The 22074-nt window shown below is 44.5% G+C and overlaps 2 pseudogenes; one reads left to right on the forward strand and one right to left on the reverse strand.

The window, feature by feature from the left end:
• The first annotated feature begins 4771 nt into the window (after positions 1–4771).
• On the forward strand, positions 4772–5994 carry LOC129678274 (elongation factor Tu, mitochondrial-like; annotated as a pseudogene).
• Positions 5995–14521: 8527 nt separating this feature from the next.
• Positions 14522–15285, reverse strand: LOC129678307 (40S ribosomal protein S3a-like; annotated as a pseudogene).
• Between the last annotated feature and the right edge of the window lie 6789 nt (positions 15286–22074).

Here is a 22074-nt window from a genome sequence, read left to right on the forward strand (position 1 = left end):
AACCGCATCCACCACATGTTCCCATCATAATACCCTTCCTCTACCACAATCTCAAGATCATCAGATGACTGACCGCAGACTGAAACCTCAGAAACCAGGGGCCAAAATCAACCTTTCTTACTCCTCAAGTTTATTTTCTAGGTATTTTGTCACAGTAGTAGAGAGACAGCTGATCACTTCTGAAATACTCGTCCACAGGTTTCTTTGGGGATACTGTATTTTCTTACTAGAATTGTACGATTTTCAACTGCAGGGTCAGAGGTTTTGGTTAATATTCAAATGAAATGCCTACGAACTTGATTTCCCTCTTCAGTTGTTCTTTTGTTTTGATGTCGTGGGGTGGCTGGAGCACATGAGGAGGTCAGAGGCCACTTCAGGAGCCAGTTCCCTCGTCCAACAGTGCAAGTTCCAGGAGTCAAGGTCAAGTCATCAGGCGTGGAGCAGCTATCTTTCCTGCTGAGCCATCTCACCACCTCAAGCTGCTCTTGAAATACTTCTTACGACATAGCATTAAGGTAGGAGATAAATTTCCAGCTTCATTAATGGCAAATCTATGCCATGAAACCCTTTCCTCTCATGTTCTGTTATTCCACGTAGTTCCCCAGAAAATTTACTTAAGCAGCCAAAGTTTTTCTTTGTATTTCTAATAATCTCCCAATGTTTCTTTTTCTGTTACTGATGAGTCACTCAAATTCTCTCCTCAACATATGGAAGGATGTAGACCTTTTTCAAAAGTTTATAAATTTTAAAATCATATTACATCTCCAAATTAGAAGTATATTTTGTAACAGCATCCCCATAGTAACAACAACAAAGCCAAATGCTGTAATAAAATTAACAAATTGTTACATGGTAATCTCTAATTTATATCTATGCAAAACATACTTTCTGGATTATTAATGGAAATTGAATCATTGTATAGCAACTTGTGTCACAATGTAAGACTGTTACATGAAATTGGCAGTGCAATTGTAGCCCAGAAACAAGAACCAGATGGTATAAACTGTGACATAGAACAGATAGTTGAGCCAGTGTGGAAAGCCAGTGGAATTTTTTTAAAGATATTTACCAAGATAAGTAACACTTTCCATGTTTGGAAAGCCAGGTTAATGGATCCACATATTCCATATTGCTCACAAGATGGAGTACATTCCTTTTTCATATGTGAAACAGAATGAGGCTTTTCTGTCACAGGGAGACACTCCAATCTGTTGGGAATTGGTCACACTGCGCTGGAGTTTGGTAGAGCATAATTATTCACTGTAACGAGCAGAAAATTGACATAGCAAAGATGCAAATCATCTATTTTTGGAGTTAACAAGAATAAAACAATTTTAAAGATCCAATATGTCAACAAGGATGGCTCTTTTTGAGGGGTTTTTCCCTTCCTGACCTTTTATATTTATATGTGACTGACCTGTCATTGCTGCCCATGTATGGAATAAAGTTCAAGGCTGAGTCTTCTTTCTCAAGGCCTAAACTTTTGGCTTTTTAAGTGTTTCTAAATGTTAACCTCCCCTAGCTTGCACAGTTGTACAATCCGGTACAGACTCCTGTGCGGTACTGTGTGGGAACTCGGCCCATGAGCACAGTGTGTAAGAATAAAACGCTCATCCATCCCTTCAAATGGCTACCATTTCTTTGTGTTTAAAACCTTGAATTTTTCTGTTACTTACACAACAGGATATGATCACGTGTAAGCAACAGTAGCCCTTGCTGCATCGTCCTTTGTCTTATTAACCCGAGTCTCTGTTTTCCCTTCCCCTGCCGCCTTCCTCGTCCCATTCATTTACTCTTTCTGCATTTATCCTAAAGGATTTTTAGCTCTCAGTACATTCTTAGTACTTTAGTGAAGAATTAATGAACTTTGGCAACTTTTAAGTATGTTTCTTTCTTCTACAGTTTGTTGTTTTAATTATGACCAATGTGTTTCTCCTTTCTGAGTGGTAGTGGGACTTGAATCTCCAAGAATAAGCTACTCAAAGCTGGGGGTGTGGCTCCATGGTGGCCAGTTCACCCAGCATGTGGGAGGCCCCTGGGTCAGTACCGGGTACTGAAAACAGCATCCATCACTTAGAAAGCAAAGGCAGGAGGTATCAAGACCACACCCAATCACAGTGATTGTGCCTGTGCTCAGATGGCTGGAGAGCTGCTCTCTGTGTCCATTTGTGGAGGAATCTCCCATAGAGATCACTGCTTGTCCTGGTTTCATTTTGGTTACTGTGATCAGATACTTGGACAGATTTCAGACTTAGGAAAGAAGGGGTTTATCAGGCTTACATCTCCAGATCATTGTCTATGATAGCAGTGGCAGCCAAATAGCCAACTCTATCCACAGCTAAGCAGAACACAAATGGACTTGTACATACAACTGCTCGCTACTGGCCTCATTCCTTCCACTCATAGAGTCCCAGGCCCAGCCTAGGAAATGATGCTTCTCACAGTCAGTGTGGGTCTTCCTAGGTCGAGTGACACTCGGGCCAATCCCCTGCAGGCACAGCCACAGGCCGACTGGTTTTAGGTAGATCTTCCTCATGACTCTCTTCTGACGTTCCAGATGGTGTCAGGCTGACAGAACTAACCAGGAAGGCGCTTATCACCCCCAAAGCTCTCCTGGATCCCAGCTTACAGACTGAAATTTCCTGATTTCCATATAAATCTCCTCATATGTCTGAGGAAGATATGTATATGTATGTTCTCTATGACATACAACCAACACAATGTATGTATATGCCTGCTAGGAAAATCTGACTAAGTTGCCAATGTCAGTCCCTGAGTTACTGTGAGTAGCTTGTCTGAGGCTGCAGAGGTAACAAGAGCCATGCCTTCGCCACTATCCCATGCTACCTTCTCACAAGGAGGCCACCTGTGACAGGACATGCCCATCACAGCACACTGTGACACCTCATGAAGCCAAGCTCACGAAGCAGCAATACTGGAGGAGAAACATCTCTGTTTTGTCTTACTTTGCTCTTTTTTTAACTTTACCTTTTCTTCCAGAATGGTCCAAGAAATCACACAGAATCCTTAAAACTTAAAATTCAGACAGAATGGAGAAAAGCTGCTTGAGACAAATCATTGTCCTTAAAAGAAATATTTCCGAATGAGGTAGCTAAAGAGTTACATGGACAAGCAAAAGAGCATTAGAAAACTGTTTGGTACTGAAGGCACAGGCTGAGCACCTGCCTGAAAGCAGGAAGCCCCGTGTTTGATCCCTAGCATCACGGAAACCAGGAACGTAAGACAGCTGTAATCCCAGCACGGGAGAGGAAAGGGCAGGGCAACCAAATGTTCAAGGGTGGCGACCTGGGGAGTTGTCAGCGGGCGAAGCACTTGCTGCAGAAGTGTGAGCACCCGAATCTGAATCCCAAGGACCCACATAAAGCCCAGTGCTTTAGGGCACACCTGTAATCCCGACACTCCTATAACCATGGGATGAAGAAGCAGGCTAAGCCCTCAAGACCCACAAGCCAGCTAACATGACACAGACAGCAGCTCACAAAAAGAGACCCTGTAACAAATGGAAAGCATGGATTAATACCCAAGGCTGACCTCTGACCTCCACATGCACGCCATGGCCGTGCATGTCCATTCTCTCACATACAAGTTTAAAGTTAGCCTCAGCTATATAGTAGCTTTGAGGCCATCCTGGGCTACATGATAGCCTCCTTCCAAATGTGACAACAAACAGTTGCTTTGTTGCTTCAAGTGAGAAATACACCCTTTCTGTAAACTCCAGAGGCTCCCTGAATAGTCTTCATGAAAGAAAAGAGGTGATTATACAACTTTGAGGGAAACAGAGGGACTTTGCATCACATCCGGGTCACTGGATGCTCCCTAACATTTAGAGTCAAAAAGAAAAGAGGTGCATGCTGTGTATCTTCATCTGGATACAGCGCTCACAGCAGACAGGCTGTGGCTCCTCTCCATGCAGCTCCTGCTCTCTGGGCATGTCCACACTGGAAACGCTTGGGCTGTGGCCCATGTTTCACTGCCTCAAACGTTTAATGGCAACTCCATCACAGGAATATGAATCACACACAATGAAGCCACAGATTCCCCAACATTCTTGAGCAAGATATGCTAAGCCTTAGGTTGGGCTTGGCCCACGTCGACTTTGTCAAAAGGAGCACCCAGAATTCACACGGGTTGGAGCACAGCCACCCTTCAGCCCCGTCATTTGTCGGCGGTGCTAGGGTAAGGCTCAAATTCATTCTGTCCCTGTTTCTGTTACTGCGTGCAGATACTGTCTATCGGAAGCATAAATAATTTTTGGATCAAGTCAATGACAGGAAAATTTAACTACAATCAGGTGGATCAAGCACCAACTATGCAGAGTGCTTGACTCCATAGCTACTTCTGTTTGTATCGCATTGACAAACACCAAGCACTGTGTGTCCTAAAAGAAATAAAAGCAAGCATCATCTCTAAGCCCCAGTGTGACTCAGCCACACCCTCCGGCCTCAGCGCTTCAGACTTCTTTAGTCCCTCCCTGCCGTCACTCCAAATTTCTCTCCTTCCTGCAAATGAACCAGGCTTGTTCCTGTTGGCCTTTGTACTTCAGAACTTCTTCTCCTGTGCCCAGGTACATGAAAGGTGGGTCTCAAGTTACATGTTCATCCCTGCGTGTGTCCCTTCTTAGAGACCATTCCCAGACCCACTCCCACAACCCTAAGTGGCTCTCTTCTTTCACGACTATCCAGCAGCTTTATTTTTTCGTGTAAGCTTTATTCTTTAAAAGTGTGTCATTCTGTCACCGAGTGCTACCACAATGGCTGCCGCCACCCTATTACGAACGACAACGACGACCCATTTCAGCCGTCTCTGCGCCAGACAGACCCCACTTCTGCAGGGTTCGCTGCGGCCACTGAAGGCCTCGGCATCGCCCTTCCTGTGTCGCGGCCTCGCTGTGGAGGCCAAGGTTCTCCGTAAGTGACAAGCCCCATGTGAATGTGGGTACCATGTGGACCATGGCAAGACTACTCTGACCGCAGCATCACGAAAATTCTAGCCAAAGGAGGCGGAGCTAAGTTCAAGATGTACGAGGAGGTAGCGCCCCAGAGGCGCGAGCTCGGGGTTCCACCGTCAGGTGCGGTATAGCACTGCTGCCCGACACTGCCCACACACACTGCCCTGGTCATGCAGATTATGTTAAGAATGTGGTCTCAGGCACTGCCCCTCTGGATGCCTGCATCCTGGTGGTGGCAGCTAAGGATGGCCCCGTGCCCCAGACCCGAGAGCACTTACTGCGGCCTGACCAGGTTGGGTGGAGCTCGTTGTTGTGTCTGTGAAGAAGGCAGACGATGCCCAGGACTCGGAGATGGTGGAGTTGGCAGAGCTGGAGATCCTGGAGCTGCTTACCAAGTCTAGCTGTGGAGGAGCGGAGGCCCCAGTCATCCCAGGCTCCGCCCTTTGTGTCCTGGAGCAACATGATCCCCAGCTAGGTGTGAAGTCAGTGCAGAAGCTGCTGGATGCTGCGGACACTTACATCCCGGTGCCCCTCCCAGGGCGGGGGAGGGGGGGTTGGAGAAGCCCTTTCTGCTCCCTGGAGAGTCAGTTTACTCTGTTCCTGGCCGGAGCACGGGGCATTTTGAAGAAGGGAGATAAGCATGAATGGCACCGTGGTGACGGTGCCGAGGCAGGGGATAGCCTGAGTGCTCTGGTTCGGGGCTTAAAGAGAGGAGATTTGAGGCGTGGCTTGGTCATGGTCAAGCCAGGCGCTGTTTATACCCTCAGCAAGGAGGGTGGTTGACACAAGCCGTTCTTACTTCATGCCTGTCATGTTCTCCCAGACCTGGAATATGGCCTGTCGTGTCATTTTGCCCCCAGGGAAGAAACTTGCCTGGAAAGGGCTTGAAGCTCACCCTAATCTTGAGGCAGCCCATGATCTTAGAGAAGGGCCAGCGCCTCACCTTGAGGGACGGCATTGGCACTGGCCTTGGCAGTGACATACCAGCCATGACAGAGGAGGACAAGACCATCAAATGGAGCTGAGTCTGGACTCCTGCTCAAGCTGTTGAGCTTAAAGCTGCCCTGATTAGTGTCCCCCCCCCCCCCCCCCCGTTGATATAAGCTGCATCCAAGCCGAGTGCACCTATGGACGTTTCTCCTGCACACAAGGAGTGGCCTCAGGAGAGGTAGGCAATAAACTGTTCCACGACTAACTGGAAAAAAAAAAAAGTGTGTTGCTCGTTCATTTGCTTGGCTGTTTTGTTTTCCCTGTTTAGGTACCGTAAGAGAAGGCACCACGCCATACCTTTCACCAACACATCTCCAGGGAACGGAATGTTTGCTGTAAGCCAGTGAGAGGGTGCAGGCCCGTCATCCTAGCATTCAGGGCTCTGAGGGAGGAGGATCGCAAGTTCAAACCTTACATGAGAAAGTGGAGAGAGGGCTCAGTGCTTCCGGGGGCTTGCTGAAACTTCGGAGGAGCTGACTCGGTTCCCAGCACACCATGTTGGTAACTCCTGCTCCAGGGGCTCTGACGCCCTGTGCTCACCTCCTGGGGCACAGACCCTCGTGCACGAATCCACGCACAGGCAGGCACGAATGCAAGTGATTTAGAGATGAAAAACTAAGTGAAAAAGCGTTATATTGCTGAACAAACAGTGAAGAGATACAAGAATTGGTAAATTCTGTAGCAAAGAAACTCATGCTAAGCACAGCAGGTATTAGAACGGCTCAACAGTCCACTCCGGCACAGAGGAATAACTGAAAAAGCAAGATAATGTACCCACCTCCCTCTGGAAAGGAAGGGCCTCCCCAAAAGCGAGCAATGCACTCCAGTGTGTACAACTCATTTTCTTCAGTTCCGCTTACTCTTGACATGCTCCCCCCCCCCCCCCAAAGTTAAAGGTGAGATAACTGCGCCATTGCTACAGCTTGGACATGTCCTGAGCCCTCTCAGAAAACAAGTTAACAAAGATGACTGTGCAATATAATGACTGCTGGGAAATGAACCAAAAAACTGTCTCTTCCACCTACTGAAAAGCCGCTCACAGTAGCTGCCTGACGTTTATTCATTTATGGAGACAAAGTATTTCTGTTTGATTAAATACCACTAAATATAGGACTTTTACTAAAATATTGGGAGAGAAGCAGATATATCATTGTGACAGTCTAAACATTTTCACTGAAGTTAAGCTGTAATCATTCCGGGCCAGGCATGGTGGCATGTATCTTTAATCTCAGCACTCAGAGGGCAAGCAGATCTCTGTAAGTTCAATGCCAGCCTGGTCTTCACAGTGAATTCCAGACTAGTCAAGGCCATGTAGAGAGACCCTGTCTCAAAAAACAAATGAACAAAAAAATTATGTTAGCACTCAAGTCCATTAAATATCTGAGTTACTCACAGATGTAAGATGGGGAAGCTATTTATGGACCTTATTTTGCAGAGCATATAAAATAAAAAAATGAAAGGGAAACTACATTTTTTCCAAATATGTTTCCTCATTGTTTCAAGATGACTTTCAGTGGGAACACAGGATTAGAATGCAGGATCTTTATACCAAAAAGAAAAGGAAACAACCATGGCTGTCCAAAGTACAGCCAGGCTGTGCTCGATGTCGCTGGCTCCCCTGAGCGTGGCTGTCTGTGAATGATCCCATCCCGTCCTCTGTGAAAAGTTGTAAGTACGTCTCTGAACACAGCGCAGGCAAAATTGAAGCAGACAGTGCAGAATTCTAATTATTCCAACTGAAAGAATCAAAATATTAGCAACTCACCACGTATTGTCCTCTTTCTAGATTCTTACACCGGAGGTTTTTCCACTCATTAATTCATTTATTCAGACAACAAAAATTTTAGCACTGTGCTAAACCACAAAGAATTCTCCAAATTAGTGTTATGTCTGAGGAAAGGCCCAGTTCCTGGATTTTGAATTATCTTTTAAAACATACTGGATGAAGTCAACAGTTGTGTTTCTTGACAGCATCGGGGTTTGCTCAATGAGGAGGGGTTGTTAAATTTCAGTCTTCAGAGAAAAATCTAGGCAAATGTTTTTTTCTTTTGTTCTGTCTTACTTAGTTTTGTTAGGTTCAACACACAAAGAAAAGTGGATTCAACAGAAAAAATTGGAACCTTGACTATCAGAAAGTGAATATCTATGCACTCAGTGTACAGTATTGAAAAGTCCAAAGCTATTGATGGTTCATAGGATACGAAAGATCCCATCACGCTACCGAGGCAAGCAGACAACTAACTGGTAAGTTAGGTTCCACATAACGTCACCTACAGCCACTATATACTTAGCTGATGACTCAGCATTTGTATTTCTAAATTTTCATCCAAGGAAAAAAATAGAACATATTTCTACAAAAGGTATCACACAAAAACATGAAGAATAGATTTGTTCATTATTATAGAATGTGGAAGTGATCCAAATATCTATCAACAAATGAATGAACGAGCAAACTGTAATACAGTAAAACAATGGGACATTACTTAGCAACACAAGAAACAAAACACAAAACCATATAAACGAATCTCAAAAAAACTGCTGAGAGAAGCCAGGCATAGCCAAGTGTGTGTTGATCACAGTTATAGGCTCCATTTCTAAAACAAGCAATGCTGTTCTTTGATAACAAAAATCAAGTCAGTCATTTGCATGAACATGAGGAAAACTCTGATGTTATGTTTCATCCTGGCTCAGGTGGTTTTCAAAAGGTGATACCTACCTCAGAAGGGCATAATAGTACACTACTTCAGAGGTAGGTGGATCTCTGAGTTTGGTCTAGAGTGAATTTCAGGGCGGCCAAGGCTAAGTAGAAAGACCCTGTCTCAAAATAAATAGACAAAACTCTGTGTATCCACCATATGCAAATTCATCTCCTTCCTGAATGTTGTCAGCACAAAACAAAAACCTGAAGCAATAAGCACTTGCACCACACACCTTCTCCCAGCACCCAGCACCCGCCAGTCTGTTTCTGTCTCTGAGAACTGACCTTTGTGTATCACACATAAATGGAGTTATACAATGTGTGAGATTTTATGTCCAACACTCTGGTGTTGGGAGTTAGTCTTGGTGCTATATATTCAAATGCTAGATGCTGGTCTCCAAAATTTGGTTTCAGTCCAGATGAGCACATTCTCACATAACCAAGTGATGTCGTGTAAACCTTGCTCCCCAATTTAAAGTTGGTTGGTTAATAAAAATAGCTAGGAGAATGTAACTGGGCAGAAAAGAAGTAGGTGGAGTTTAGGTGCCCAGGCTTGGAGTGAGGTGGGGACCAGGAGGCGAGAGAAGGAAGTCATCATGGGGCAGACTGGACCATGAGCATGTGGCCTGATGGAACAGAAACAGTCTAGGCAGGAACAATATGGCAAGTAACTTAGGGAGCGTAGCTGGGAAATAGCAAAATAGTTTAGAAGGTTGATACCTGCCCAGTTATTGTAACTTAGAGCTTATTATAAATCTAAAAGATCTCTGAGTCTTTTATTCAAGAACTAAACAATCTGAAGAAGGGTAAATAACTCAAATAGTTATTTAGGAGCAAAGGGGGGGGGGCTATAGTTAACCCACCAAAAAGTAATTTTTGCTTTAATCTGGCTTTTTTCATTCAGAGGGTGAGTTGTAACTTCACCCATCTTTAAGTACACGTCAGCACTTAGTTCTACTGTGCGGCTTTAAACAATTACATTGTACGTATGTATCACACACAGCCTATCACTGCATCCACTGATAGACATTTGCGTTTTTCCTTTTTGAGAATTGTGCTTCTGTAATCATTGATGCCCTGTATGTCTTAGAGTTCAGGTTGTGTAGCCACTGCCTCTAAGTTAAAACAATCTATTCTAGAGGAAGACTCATGACACCCAGGAGATAAACAAGTCTCTCTTGCTCTAGAAAGCTAAAACCTACAAGAACAAAAACGCTCCTCTGTAAGTTGGGGGGTGCAGCCACCTCCTGCTGCCTGAGACGACTCTGGCCAGCACAGGGACTGGAGGAGGCTGCCTGACCTGTAGAGATGCCTGAAAGTCAGACAGAGAGCTCCAGGCTTGCAGCTGTGTGAGCCATCAACCACCGTGGATGGGCTTTTTGATGATGCAATCGCCTGTGAGTCACGCCTGTTCGTGTAAGCTGCCCCTCACCCGTGCTCCTGTAAATAGTCCCAAGGCACTCCTGGCTTTGCAGAGTTGTGCTTCAGTGTGACCAGTATTTTGTCCTGTGGCAGGTCCCTATCTGGGGAAAACAGGTGTTTATGTTGTGTCTCGCCAAGCAGAATCCCACAGCACAGCCCTGGTTGTGGAACTGGCGGGTCGGATGGCAATTCTAGGTCTGACTTTTCAATTCCCCATCTGCGTCACCATTTGCTCTTTCTCCCTTTTGTTTATCCTGCTGAGTGTGAATCGGATTTTACTGCGGATTTACTGTTGCTTTTACAGAAAGTCTGAACACAACAAAAGCTATCAACTTACTTCCTTAACAATCTGTGCTGGTCTCTTAGAAAGGAGTCCTCACCCTCACCCCCACCTCCCCAAACTCCCAACCTCTACCCCCCCCACTCCTGCCACACTCCTACAGTGCACGCCATTTTGTGCAATAAAAATAATAATAGTAGCACTGCTTATCTTACGTGCATTAATATTATTAATTCTGGAGAGCTGCAGGGTTCTCATGGCCCTAACGGGAGGTGTTATGATTAACTCCGTTTTCCAGATGAAGAGACTGAAACTTTCAGATCCTAAGTCAAGGACGGGGGCTGGAGAGATGGCTAAGAGCACCAGCTGCTCTTTCAGAGGACCCAGGTTCGATTCCCAGCACCCATGTGGTGATCCACAACCCTTTGTGAGTCTGGCCTCGGTGGGCCCTGCCTGCACAGGGTGCACAGACTACACATGAAGTCACAATGCCTGTGCGCATCATTCTTTCTTAGCCAAGATCTTAAGTGAGAGTCCGGCAGGCGGTTCGCTGAGTAAAGCCCTTGCCATAACCCACAAAGCCTGATGCCGTAGCGTATATTATGAACCCCCATCCTCCGGTGCTGAGCTGGGAGGCTGAGACAGGAGAATCCCAGAAGTTCATGGACCAGCCAGCCTGGCATGCACAGCACTGGACAGGAGGCCTGCCTCACACAATGTGGAACGCGGGGACTGCATCCGAGGTTGTCCTCTGACGTGCTCATAACAGGTGTGCACACACACACACACACACACACACACACACACACACATCATATATACAATGCACAAAAGTTTTATATATATATCCTGAATCTACAGCCAGAAAATACTGAAACCTGGGCTAAGATCTGGGCAGATGACTTTGAGCTGACTTTTTTGTTTTTGTTATTAGATCGCACTACCAAAGCGGTTGAAGCCTGATGTCCTAAAAACCGTAAGTTGGCTAATGTAATATAACACAGAAGTTTGGAGTTAGGCACCAGCACTTATTTTAAATAAACGTGTGTGACTTTGATCTACCTAGAGCTGCGGCATCCTCAGGCAGCACCATTCTGCCTCCGCTATCCAGTAAAGGGTGGTTGTGATCCCTCTATGAATCCTCGCCCTCAGCTGAGACTAAATCTGACCATGATGGCAAGAAAGCTTTACCTTTCCTCTTAGTAATACCCAGTTCCCAGCTGGAAGCAGCTATATGTTTGGGGTCTGTGTAAATACTGACTTCCTTAGAGAAAAAGCACAAAGCAGCCCTAATCAGCTTGACTTGGCTCTCTGCTAATAAGAACCTCCCTTCCATTAACCTTCCAGTGTACTTCATGGTTTCAGATAAAAAGAGCATTCCTTTCTACGCCTCCCTAACCTCCAGTCCACAGCAATCACTCTGCAGCCCATAAAGAAAGCCCGGGACCTTTTTAAAAAACAGTCTTTCAAAGAAAATTAGTTACTAACAAAAATCATGAACCACTACAAAAGACATGAGCAAGAGATAGCACAGAGTGACCAAAGAATGATTCAGAGTTATATAACGTCCGCGGATCTCCCGGAGGGCTCAGAGGCTCTGCAGCCTTTGACTTCTTCATGCCTGTCATTCCTGGCCAGCTGAGCAGGGCTCAGACGGCTCTTGGTGTGTGGTCATCCTGCCCAGCAGCAGAGGCCAGCCTCCACCTAAATGCTGCGCCCGAGGCTTTGTGGAACTAAGGAATGGCAGTGTAAGGGACAGGGCAGTGTAAGGGACCAGGGTTAGCTTGCAACCTCACCTCGTACTGCAGCTTCAGGAAAGTTTCTTACTGCTCTGTGCCCCCTTTACCTATCTCTTGAAGCTTTTGGTGACCGCGGCCTCACACCCAGCCTGTCGAGTGCCTGGCACACAGCCTGGAAGAGGCTAATTGCACTGTGACCACTAGCTATCAGAGGGCATCCCCATCACAATTACCATTCCATTATCTCGCATGCCCTTCTTGGGTAGAGTTAGGGAAAAACAACCCTGGAGTGGAAAGAACAGCCTCAGCCCTCTCCTATCTAAATTGTTTCCCCTTCCCAGGTTAGCCCCAAGAGATAGTTTGCAGATAGGTCATGTCTTTCATCTAAAAGTGTACCAGACCCCAGAAAGCATACAAGTTGACACCCCAATCCTTGCTCTTAATTTAGCTTGATTTCACCACAAGCCCCCTGTCCTCCTTTCAAAGTCAACCCTGTGACAGTGCCAGTCAGTTCCAAATGGAGATTTGGCCCAGTGTCGCCACTGCAGTGGAGGGTGTCATGGCTATTGAGCCACAGGCCAGGGGATGGGTTGGTTCTAAAACGGACCCCACTAACTAGTTGCTGACAGCGCTGGCTTTGAGCGGTTGGAAACAGAGCTTCCACACATCCCATCAACAACGGGTCAGCTGAAAACGGCCTATTTTAAGAACAAAACTGAAACTGGCCTTTTATGGCCATTCAAAAGCAGACAGATAGTATCTGCGGCTATTTGCTTCTTTGCCTCTATGGAATTGCTGCTCCCAAAGCAGGTGGCCTGAAGCAAACTGTGCCAGCTGTTTCCAGAGCCATCCACGTTTGTACATCCACTCTCTGCTAGAGAGAGAGAGAGAGAGAGAGAGAGAAAGAAAGAAAGAAAGAAAGAAAGAAAGAAAGAAAGAAAGAAAGAAAGAAAGAAAGAAAGAGGCACTAAACAGAAACAGGCCCACGCAGGGAAAAAAACATGTCTGTGAGGCACAGAGCTCAGCCCACGGTAATGTCAACTGTCCCCCTCCTTGCTTGCTCAATTAAATGGATGGTTTTAGCTCCCTGCTTCTCTGACCTTCTGAATACTTTCTGAAGCAGTATGAGGTGTCCTCACGGCTTGATGAAAACGGCCGCCAGCCCTCTTGTCACCACTCAAGCCTCTTCTCACTCTTCCTGAGAAGTTCTCCTCCCACCCTCCTCATGTGGGCCGGGTCACCCCAGGATTTCCAGCTCCGTGTCCCTCTCTCACTTTCAGGTGAGACAACCCCATGGCACATGACTCTACTACGAAGAAACTGAAACTGAATGATATATATGAGTTAGAGAGCAGTGTGTGTGTGTGTGTGTGTGTGTGTGTGTGTCAGATAAATCAACTTGAGGCAAATCTGCTAGAATACATCCTATTTACAAGATAGAGGCAGCATGGTCACAGGACCAATAGGAAACTGGATGTAAGTTTCCTGAAGTCGGTCTTGCAATAACCACCACAAAATATCTAAAAAGTTCTTGTCTCTAGATGTGGTAATTGTATTTCTATATAATAGTTACACATAGGTTGATAGTTACTACAAATATTGTTCAGCTTAAAAAAAAAATTTGAAGAGGCCAACAACGGAAAACAGCATGTATACTTCTATCAACAATTTCATATGAAGCAGTAAAATATCTAAAACATGTTTTTGCATTGAAAGTTTTTAAATATTAATTTTTATTTATTTATTTTAGGGTTTTTTTTTGTTTTTTTAACTTTGTTTGCTTAGTTGGTTGGTTGGTTGGTCAGTTGATTGGCTGGCTTTTTTTTTAATTTTTTATTAATTACACTTTATTCATTTTGTATCCCCCCATAAGCCCCTCCCTCCTCCCCTCCCGATCCCACCCTCCCTCCCCTTTCTGCATGCATGTCAGATTGGCTGGCTTTTTAAAAGAGTCTCTCTATATAGTCCTGGCTGTCCTGGAACTCCCTATATAGACCAGGCTGGCCTTGAACTCACAGCTCCTCCTCCCTCCACCCCTGCATCCCAGCACTGGGATTAAAGGCATGTGGCACCACACTCAGCCAGATTTTTGTTTTGTGTGTGGTGGCGGCGAGGGGGTGTGTATGCTGAATGTGACTGCACCACCCACCAAGGTCAGAATAGGGCATCCATCCCTCAGAGCTAGAGTTACAGGCAGCTGCGAACCACTCACTGTGAACACTGGGGACTGAATTCAGATCTCCTGAAAGAGCAGCAAGTGCTCTTAGCCACTGAGCCACCTCATACATAACATTGCAAGTATATGAAGCCTTACGCCACTGTTATTATACCTACATATGTTAAGCAAACATACAGATGTAGGAAATAAGAGCTAGGAATGCAAGGACGTTGCATGAATTGCTTTTATTTCAAATATAGGACTTTTATGTGCCATTATTAAAAATCTGGATTTTAAACAGATTCTTGGACTGGTGGCTCATATCCATCAGCTTGTTTAGCACCATTAGTTTTCCATACTCAAACTTGGGTTTCTTCAGCATTCTTACTTTTCTAATGACGACATCATGAAGAGGATAAATGGACCAGCAAGCCTTTGCTATGTCTTTTCCAGTGCTGTCTGGAATCAACTTATGAACGCCTTTTTCAAGTCATTTGTCTGCTCTTCTCAGGTCATGACTTCCATCTTCTTCCTCCGGGCCTGGCGGACCTGCTGGCGCTGCACATGGGATGTCTTGCATATCCGGTTGTTGCTCTTGTTAGTGAGCAACAGCACACTAAACCAGCACAGAAAAGATGAGCAAATAACCATCAGTCATCTTACCATCAACATGAGCTTTAATCATGGTCTAGCACTTCTTGATCATGGAACACGTTTTATACCGTAAGATCCAAGCCAGGGAAGTTAGTTAGACTGTTTTTGCCCTGAACGTCCTCAGTAATTAGCTTCAGTCTTCTAAATGTAACATTGTCGTTCTGCAGATCAGCAAGGCTCACTTCAAACACACGACCCTTGAGGCCATCCGATGCAATTTTGGTTCCTTGAGTCCTTGTGACTAGTCTTTTTCCAATGTTTCTAATACTGAACGTAGCCAGAGCATTCACATCCTACTATTTCTTAGATCAACCACTTTCTTCTTGGCTTCCTTCTGGCCACCTTTGCCAGGCACTTGTTCCTGCCGACTGCCATGGTGCTGCTCACAGAACCAAAAGGGTCACATGGATTGTTAATAACTATTATTTCTCATTAATTTTTCCAGTGCTAGAGATGAAATCTGGTGCTTAGGCAAATGTTCTTCCACCAAGTCAACAGCTCAGCCCATTAATAATTACTTTGTAGTGTTACAAAATGTGGGGGCTAGAGAGATGGTTCATTCAATAATACACTGCTGTGTGGCATTAGGACCTGAATTCAGATCCCCAGAACCCATGTGAAATCTGGTCATAGCGGAATGTGTCTGTACCCCAGCAATGGTGGGGATGTGGACACGCTGATCCGAGGAGCCAGCCAGCCTAGCCAAATTGATGAGCCCGGGTTCAGTGAAGGATGCCATCGCAAATGATAAAGGAAAAGCAATATAGGAAGACTACTGGCGTTGACCTTTGGCCCACACAGGCACATGTGTGTGTACTTATGCACACATATGCATATACCCACACAAATGTGTACATGCACACATACACACAAAAATAACATGAAATAAAAAGAATCCGGAGTGTCTTATTTGTTCTGTGGGCTTTCTGTGTACGTGCTTGCAAATTTTATTAAAATGGCATGACTCACTTCTGCACAGAGAGGAAACAAACTATTCGGGAAAGGGGCTCTGAGGACAGGTGACACTGGGGACTACATAACTAGAGTGTGTGCCTCAGGGGAGAGGAGTCCGACTGGACAGATGTGAGTCCTGTGTGAGGTCAGGCTGGGGAGAGCAGCAGTGGCTCACTTCTCAGAACTTTACACACTTAGAGAAAACACGTGGCTGGTCTCGCTCCCTTGACTGCGCGTGACACCGGATGTGCAGAGTGGGAGGGTTACCTTGACCTACCCACTAACTGGCCAGCAGCCCTCTGACTGGCTGCACCCTCGGAATCCAGCTTCTTCTCATTTATAAATGAAAATACTCTTTCCTCACCCAGTGCATGATTGGTGATGGCTGGTTTTTCATGTTTCAAGGTTTCCACAACTGTGAATTTGCTCACCTGACAAAACATACTTGTAATCCCCAAACCAATCATCCCTGTGTTCACAGAGCCAGGGAATATTTTCGGTCCCACCCAAACATCCCCACAGGTGACGAACCAAGTGAACTTCCGACTTCACACTTGAGCTTTCATACTGTGAATTAGTGGCCTTCCAAGATCTGCCAAGGGCCACGGTTTTTGCCTTTCTGCACTCTCACAAGAAAATTCTGGCATGCAAAGTGACTCCTGAGCTGGTACTGAAGTATCATTTCATGTTTCTAAGTACAAGGAAACTGGTGTGCCCGTGGAGGGTATGTGTGTGTCAGTCAGCCTTCCCTGAGCTACAGCGCTGCTGACTGTGAGCCCCATGTCACATAAAAATCAAGGTTATGAATTAATAAGTTCATGAACATGTGATCAGAGGAGCACAAGAACACGACCCTGTGCTTCCTGCAGGTGCAATATCTAATATTAAACAACTTATTATTCCTGATAAACTTATAGACAACAACATGATTAATGAGAATAAACTCTATTACTGTTTCATTTCTGTTGCTGTGATAAAAATATCCTGACAAAAATCAAACCAGGGGAGAAAGAATTTACCTGGCTTATGATTCCAGATTGCAGTCCATCACGGCTCGTTTGTGGTCAAGAGGGGAGATAAAGGATGCATGCATGTTCACTTGTATGTGCTTGGCTTCATACTCTTAAGACCTCTTGTCTGGGGTCTTAGTCACACTGGGCTCGTTATTCTCACATCAACTAAGACAATCAAGACAATTGAACTTAGACACATCCATGGGTTACTCTGATGTTGACCATCCTTCATGGAGGTTCTCTTCCCATGTGATTCTAGGTCAAGTTGACAATTAAATCTAACCATCACAAACTGTATGTACAATTCACTTGTATTTTGCACAAACATTATATTGAATTCCAACATAAGCTAGAATTAATATGGTGCCTAAAATGAGAAAAATAAAGTCTATTAAATTAATTTAATGTCACCTCCCATAAACTAGCAGGTGACATAATGTAGCTGCTTTTATTGAGACACAGAGCTGCATTTCTGAAGAAGACAAACGCACAGTGGCTTTGTGTGTCCCCTGCGCCTGTGCTACATTTGTAACAGCAGTTGCCCTATTTCCAGGGTCACATAGCTCATCCCCAGCCAAGGTCCCCAGACAGCGTCACTAGGATGTTCTGGAGCAAAGGTAGTTACTGATTCTTCTTTTCAAAGATTACTTACATTGAAGAAAATAAGTATTCCAGTTCTTCCCAGTCAACACTCTTCTCCTGCAAGGACACGACTCCGACTTAATTACCAGTGAAGGCTTACTGATTCTGTAGCCTTCAACGCCAGTGTTTCTGGAAGAGATACCAAGAAAGAAATTGTTTTTAAAAGGCAGGGAAACAGCTTTCACTAACCCCCCAAAACTTCCAAAGTCCAATGTAAGCAGGTTCTCAGAATCCCAGGACTCTTGGAAAGTTTCACAGCCACACAAGATGAAGGAAGACAAAGACACTGTCACAGACTTGAAAACACTAAGGACCAACGGCACCTAAAAGTAATATTCAAGTCTGAGGTGAATCTTAAAGCAGGGAAAAAAATATCAGTGGGAAATAAAGAAATGCAACCAAACACAGTTGTTACAAACATTATCTCCTTGTTGGTTTTCATTTGGCTAACTGTATCCTGAGCACATTTAGTGTTTAAATTATGAGACGCTGGATGAAACTCCAGAATTCTACACTACAGCCACAATTCTCTACAGTCTAAAATTAACTTAAGAAAATCTGAGATATGAGAATAAAGGAAAGAAGAAAAGAATAAAGGAGGAGAATAGACCCATCATACATCCCAACGTGAATCTTGAAATGGAGCCAGGTTGTGGGAAGGGTGGGCAGTCAGCTGCAGTGGTGCTGGAAAAAATTCTGCTTGCCTGTCCAGACTAATCGCTTTCTCAAAGAATAGACAGGAAGTGGTGCTGTTCCTAGTATGTAGGATGGCCCCTCTTCCCAGGGCCTTTAAACTCCTGCTGCAGAGCAGATGTCTCAAATCAGACAAATGAAGAGTGCTGAGCACTCTTCCCTTTTTCCGACCAGGATAAGATGGTTCAGATGGGAGAATGACACAGATGCCCCCTCTGGAAGAGTTTAACACATGAACGGGGCAGTAATTGTCTATAGATAGCATTTTCTCTCAACAGGAACTCCATGTTGGGGAATAAGCATCTTCAAACATCCTTCTGGATAACATTTTTATTATGCTCGCAATGTGCAGTCATCGAATGACCATAGTTCTAGCTTGTTACCATTACAAGTTACAGTTGTCCCTCTCCCAAGTTCTTCTGAAGGATCTTTGCTGTTTAAATCTTCTGTTTACATAGTTACTGGCAATTACACAGGTATGACCCAACAGACAGCAGGAAGCTGTCTATTTACTTCCTAACAAGCTAGAAGAACAAGCCTAAAATACTGGAAACATATCTGATTCTCCACACCCCACATGAGCCAGCCCTTGTTGATAGTCAATGGTTGGCAAGATTTCCAGTGGACAAAACACAGTCTGTCCACTGTGTTCTTCTGACTTTGGCATAACACATGTGACTAATGAGTAGACTGGACACAAGAGAGTCCACAACTCATACTAGAGTTAACTTACAAGATTAATAGCTACTGTGGGATGGTGGGCTCCCTACAGCTGTGTTGTGGCCACCATATCAAACACTCTATGAGGGACATGAACTCCTGCAGTTCTCCCCTCCCAACCCTGTGTAAAAGAGAACACGAGATCTCATTATAGATGGGTGTGAGCCACCATGTGGTTATTGGGAATTGAACTTAGGACCTTTAGGGAGAACAGCCAGTGCTCTTAACCTCTGACCCTTCTCTCCAGCCCCCATCTTGTTACTTTTGAACTCTTAACACCTTGTGAGGGGACTTGCTAGTCTGAAAAGACCCGAAATCCATCAATAAGCAGCCGCAGGCCCCAGGCATGAGGGGGCCAACCTAGATCATCCTCCTGTTGCCGTGCTCACAGGCGGTGGGAGTCACCTGGGTGCTCCGAAGCAGGGGCTTCACAAGTCAGCAAAGCAGGTGCTGTTTCCTCAATTGCTTTGCAGCAATAGAAACAAACCGATAACATCAGGGTAATAGCCTCACGTGTGATTTATACAGGAGAAACGTAAGACTTCAGTCCAGCAAGTGACATGGCCACAATCCATTTTATCAAATGGCACTCTGAAACCAGGGGCTACTCCACGCTCCTTTGTAAAGTATTAAGATGAGCAAAGTACCTCAAAGGGAGGTTGTTTCAATAAGATACACTTGGAACAGCAGTAATGACAGCATGGCATACTGTTACCCCATCCCCCCGCCAGAAATAGAAATCTACCATTTATATAAGAAGACAATAAAGCTTCACGTTTGTGGAGTGTTACTAGGGGGGCACACACGTTTTTAGTTTACACACTTTGTATCACTTGCTGTTCAACACTGAGAGGAGATTATACATTATTCCTATTTATTATCATCCCTAATTACTCTAGTCCTCACTTTTTACACATTAGAAAAGATGGTGCAGAGAAAGTGTATAAGTTGCTCAAGGTCACAGCTAACAAGTAAAAAGGCTGAGACCTCAAATGAGGGAGCCGATTCCAAGGCCATGTTCCTAATAAAAATATTACACAGTTTGTTTATCCCACAGTGCATATTTGGTTGACCAAGATCAGTTTCAAAAATAATGTGTGGCCAGGTGCGGTGGCACACCTGTAACCTCAGCACTCAGGTAGGGAGAGACAGGCGGATCGCTGTGAGTAGAGGCCAGCCTGGCCTACAGAGTGAGTCCAGGACAGCCAAGACTGCCTCAAAAACAAAACAAAACAAAACAAAATAAAAAACAACAACAACAAAATATCACAAAAAACCAAAACCAAAAAACTAATGATGATGATGATGATGACTGATAATGATGATGATGATGATGATGATGATGATGATGATGATGTGTGGTTCTACTCTGGTTCCAGGAAAGAACACATAGTTGTTGATGTGGCATGTAGGCCTAGAAAAATAGCACAAAATAGTTAAGTCCTTCTGACCAATGGGATTACAGGTGCCTTTTATTTACTTTGTGTATTTCTACATTTTCTGAAAAATTTTTTCAATGAAAGGTTTCAACTTTGATAGTGGAAATATGCTTCTACTTGAAACCCCTCAACCTGACCACTTGTTAATGTTAAGATAAGAGGCAAACACCTCAGCCCATAACTCAGCCGCACGTATGTGTCAACCTGTGAGAGGCCCTGGGTTTAATCATCTGAGCTAAAGTTAATTAACAGTAACTTTAAACTACATAAAGCTTCATATGACCGTGTAAAGAAAGGCAAATGGAACAATCAATTAAAGCAATTGTTTGTCTTTGCATCGGATGGGCAGTTTTGAAATGTCAGTTTTCAATGCTTGCTGGAGCCCTGGGAGATACTTGCCCAGGGCGTAAGTGACACAGCCTCTCAGGAACTGAATTTAGCAATTTGTGTGAGGAAAGTGTCCATACCGTAGGAAGCAATAGCAAGGCAGTACTGCTTAAATCAACAAAGCAGAAAAAGATACAAAGACAGGATGTTTTAAAGGCTAGACAATAGACGACAGCGCAGCCAGCAAGTCATGCTCTTGGGAAATATTTAAGACCATGCATTTCCCATGCTACTTTACCATGTGATTTGAAGAACAGAATATGACAAATAACAACATGATCCATACGTGGTTGTGTGCATTGTGTGCACTTGTGGGTATGTGTGCATTTGTGTGTGCGCAGTTGTGTATGTGAGTATGCATGTGAAATGTACCAAACTTTAAAGGTTACCACCAAGAAGGGACATTCCAGACCGCTTTGTCAGCTCAGCAGTCCCGAGCAATCTTCTTACTCAAGTATACACTGAACCCAGCGGCTCCTAAGAGGCCCTGCACCAAATCTTGGTCTGTTAGCCATTGTCCATTTCAGTCTTGACACAATGAAGACCACCATGAGCAGCTGCTGGGGAGCACAATCAGCAGCCTCGCAGCCATGGTAACGCTCAGGATGGCTTTGTTCTGTGTTGTGTTACATGACACAACAAAAAGTCAAGCAGTTCAGAGCCAAGTTTAGCAAGGAGTGTCAAGTTTGTAGATCCCCAAGAAGACATGAGGGAATTATAGGTAATCAGGACATCAAATGAATACTGGGTCTCCAGCAAGGACAGTGGAGGCTTTAGTTCTTCTGTGTGATGTTTATTCTAACTTTCACCTATCAAAAATATATATACTGGTCATATTACACACTCTCACACACTTCAGATCTTAATGTCATACATTGAATGTGCCCTCCATAAATAAATCTCAAGTAACAGATACCTACAACTTACCAAGGCTACTTCCCAGGAAGAGCCCAGGGAACTTCCATGCTTTCTGGGCTGCAACTAACTCTGAAGCCAGTGCTGTTAGCTTTCCTGGAAAAAGATGCATACAAGCCAGGGTTCACACTTGACCGAGATTTCAAATCCCAAACTGAACTTCAGCTTGTGACCCAGGAAAGTGAAGATTCTTTCCGTCTTCTCTACATCTGCTCCGAGTTAAGATCATGGAGGGGACAGTTATGTTAATGTTAGTAAATAATTCATACAATTTAATTAAATGATTTAGCAGGCAAATCCACAGATAAAGCAGCACTTTCTAATTTGGATCATAGTTAAATAAATCTAAGTTCACTATGAACCATCATTTTTTTCATTAATTTATTTACTTGACATCCGAT

This window comes from Psammomys obesus, unplaced genomic scaffold (genome assembly GCF_907164565.1).
Source record: "Psammomys obesus unplaced genomic scaffold, mPsaObe1.curated_primary_1811, whole genome shotgun sequence".
NCBI classification, from domain to species: Eukaryota; Metazoa; Chordata; class Mammalia; order Rodentia; family Muridae; genus Psammomys; species Psammomys obesus.